Consider the following 3,550-nt stretch of genomic DNA (forward strand, 5'->3'; position numbering starts at 1 on the left):
CCACAACGCAACAAGACTCAACAAGCTAAAGGGGGCAAAGCAGTGCATTGTCAAAAAAAAAATGTCACAGCTGTGGAGACAAGTAGTCATAGGGATAAGAGTAAGTAATATGTGGCACATCTCACTATAACTGATAAATAATGTATTCCTTTATTTATTTAATTCTCGAATCAATCATCGGGTGTTACCGAAACACGCATTGATGCAGCGTTGTGCACTTGGTCCCTTACGTGGTTATCGCAAATTTGGAACCCACTTGTAGTGATGACCTTTTCATGACACAAAGATCACAGATGGGCTAGTGCACCTCCTCGGAACCTTAAGTTTATCATCTAATAGAAGAATTTTGTCAATTCACCAAAATGATGTTAGAAACCCTGCTGGGTGTTTTTCATCATTCCTTGGTTCCATTAGTTTTAGCTGTAAAGTTAAAATCAATATGCTGACGTTCTACACAGATGCCGGAGAAGAAGTGCAATTTATCAGTAATACCATGCTAAATGTTTTGGGAGTGATTTTGGAAAACGAATGAAAATGCAGTTATTGAATTTTTAAACCCTTTAAAGTGGAGCATGCTGGAATTCCTTTTTCTTTTTTGTTTGTGTTTTCTATTTTTTTTTTTTTTTCATTGTGAGTGAGTGGGGCAGTTTGTGTGTTTATCAGATTAAATAATAATAATAATAATAATAATAATAATAATAATAATAATATATTTTTAATAAATTAAATAATATTTGTTCGTGCAAAGATTAGCAATTTGTGTGTTTCAATATTCGGTATTATTACTTAATTTTTTATTTTTCCTAGAATTTCTGGCAGTGTACGTTGCGGTAGCAATCGCTAGTTTCCAAACCTAAATATCTTAACTGATCCTGTAGAAAGTGTTCTGACCAGGTCCGTGCATTATTTATACAATCAATAATCTTGTTCCACACTGTCATCTAATGGACGAGCGCATCACAACTGCAATTACAGCACCCCCTATCGAGAAGGGGAGGTAATTACGTTTGTTAATCATGACTTCCATGTGCTGAATTTTAAAGCATTAATTCAGCACTGCCCTGATTATATCATTACGGTGCAAGAATGACATTGATCGAATCACAAATATGGATGGAAATGAGTCCTCTTATCCTACTTCCGGTCTTTACAAACTCACGAACAGTCTTGTTTTTATCTCAATGTGTAGGATACTACGTAAGGATACGTATAACTTTTGTGCTGAGAGTCATTTTAGACATTTTGTTCTTCACCTACTTATGTATTTGTTGTGTATTTAAACGTCATTTTTATACATATATATATTTAGCTGTCAACACATCAATATCCATAGACGTAATGCTTACATTGCATCAACAACGCCTGGAATTTTTAAATTAAATTTTATTTACTTATTATTATTATTACTTATTTATTTATTTATTCGAGAAAAAATAAGGAGAAAAGACTACAACCGAGTGGGAGCAAATGCAGCTTTTTTTTGGCCTATATTTTATTAAAGGGAACTATCTCCGACTAGTGGACAGTAGCTGCATTCCAAGCGGAAGAAAAGAAAGGAACTCTATCAGGAACGATAAAATGGGAGAATTACGACGATAAATAACACGTTATTACGACGGAGCAGTAGGGTTAAAATGAAAAAAAAATCAAATTCAATTAGGCGACTAAAGTCGAAACGCTACGCCAAACTAGTAAACTATAACTTATTATAACTTTAGTTATGTTATTTGTGAAGTTATACAAAGGTATGATTCAACCAGATTCTCCTCGTTTCTCGTTGTGACGCAGTATACTTTTCTTTTGTTTCCCTCAAAACACTTCATCTACACCGGGGGTCCGTGAGAAAATGTACTTCCGTTTTACTAATTGACTTCACTCAAAAAGAATCCAGTCATATCCCTTTCCTTTTTTCATTAAAAATCATCTGGTAACGTTTCGAAACAACAGGTCATTCCCGAGTCCGATGCTAACAGTATAAAGTCTTTTATTTTGAAAATGTACGGCAAGTTGATACCGGCCGACCGGTCCTTGGTACAAACAAGTTTGGGGACTGCCGATTTAAACTTTTTTTTTAAAATTACGACTTTTTTTACTCATATAGGTTTTGAATTTATTCTCATAAATTTACAACGTATATTTTGTAATTTTATTTATTCTCTGTGAACCCTGACAATTATGTTGAAAATCATGTAGCAACAAAACAAAAGCTGTTTAAGAGAAAGTGTTTAACCGCTCTACGACCGTACTCTTATTCCAGCTCGAGAATGTTTTAATACAAGTTATGCTCGGGTGTCAGACTGTTTGGTTCAAAAGGTGAAAGACTGATACATAAAAGTACAGAAGAATAGGGTGAAATAAGTCAGTTGATAAGAAGAAAAAGCAAACGTTATAAGCAAGTTTGTTTTAGATATTTGCTCTTCTGGGGTGGCAGGTATTCCAGGTACAGGTATTGCACCTGTCACTGGACAATGGTTTACATTCTCGCCAAACTTTTCCAAATGATATAATTTGGAGGACAACATAATCTGTCTGGCCAGCTTTGTTGACTCTGTAAGATTCTATGATTCTTGTGACCGAAAGCAGATATGAACCGAACGTTGAAATATTTATTTTAACACGAATCGTTATTCCGAGTCACTCGACAATCACCATTGCTCCGCAGAAAAATGTGACATAGTTTAACGATCTTATTCACACATTTGATTGAGTTGCGTTAACAGTTGGAACAATGCAGCCTTTCAGCCTTTGTGGCTGGTGTTCGTGACCCTTGCGTAACTGTGGTCACCATTTTAATTGAACGTTACTTGAAAATCTCATTAGATCACATAAGGGGGAAAAAAGTGTCTTTTAAAACATAAGATAATTAAACATGTATGCATTTGTTTTTTAAAAATCATCATTGGTTTGTATAAAGGTGGAATAAAGACATGCAAATTTCTACTTAAGCATTCACACATTTTCATCATAAGGGTATCCTTTCAACACCCCCTGGTAAATGTCAGCATCTCGTCCACCCTAAGGGGGGAAAAAAAAAGTTTTTTTTACTGAGAGTAAGTGATGTCATGTCTGGAACACGAAACAGTTCAACTGGCTTCAGTTTATACCTCTTTTTTCTTCTTCTGACTGGTTAAAGCCTTTGCGGTAAGAACAGCAAGGCTGACGCAGACGCACAAGTAAAAGACACACAGGACAACCATAATGAAGTCCATACTTGTCGTCAAACTCTGAAAAACAGGAAAACAGGAAAAGAAAAATGTATTATTAAAATAATTTTTTTTTCATTATAAATAATTGTTAAATATTGTTGGGGGACATAAAGGAGGTTTACCGTAAATTCCTATTCCCTACATAATATAGACATCATCTTTGCAGAATATGAATGAAAACTGTCATACCAAGTATGCAAAAAAAAATTAACCGAAAGAGAGAATTAAAAATTAAAAATTAGCCAAAAAATAATTAAGCATTGATGCAGTAATTAGAATTATATTTGAGGAGATACGACTAAAAAAAATAGATCAAAGTTCACGAAATACATTTTACGCCAGGG

The 3,550-nt window shown here is 34.4% G+C and overlaps 1 long non-coding RNA gene across 1 annotated transcript; it reads right to left on the minus strand.

Moving 5' to 3' along the window:
- Positions 1-2,132: 2,132 nt before the first annotated feature.
- On the minus strand, positions 2,133-3,466 carry LOC112487990 (uncharacterized). Its single transcript, XR_003051646.1, has 2 exons — positions 3,105-3,466; positions 2,133-3,015 (listed from the first exon to the last, which is right to left on the minus strand). It is a non-coding gene; the product is annotated as an uncharacterized LOC112487990 (long non-coding RNA).
- Between the last annotated feature and the right edge of the window lie 84 nt (positions 3,467-3,550).

This window comes from Cynoglossus semilaevis, chromosome 13 (assembly GCF_000523025.1).
Source record: "Cynoglossus semilaevis isolate Cse_v1.0 chromosome 13, Cse_v1.0, whole genome shotgun sequence".
NCBI lineage: Eukaryota > Metazoa > Chordata > Actinopteri > Pleuronectiformes > Cynoglossidae > Cynoglossus > Cynoglossus semilaevis.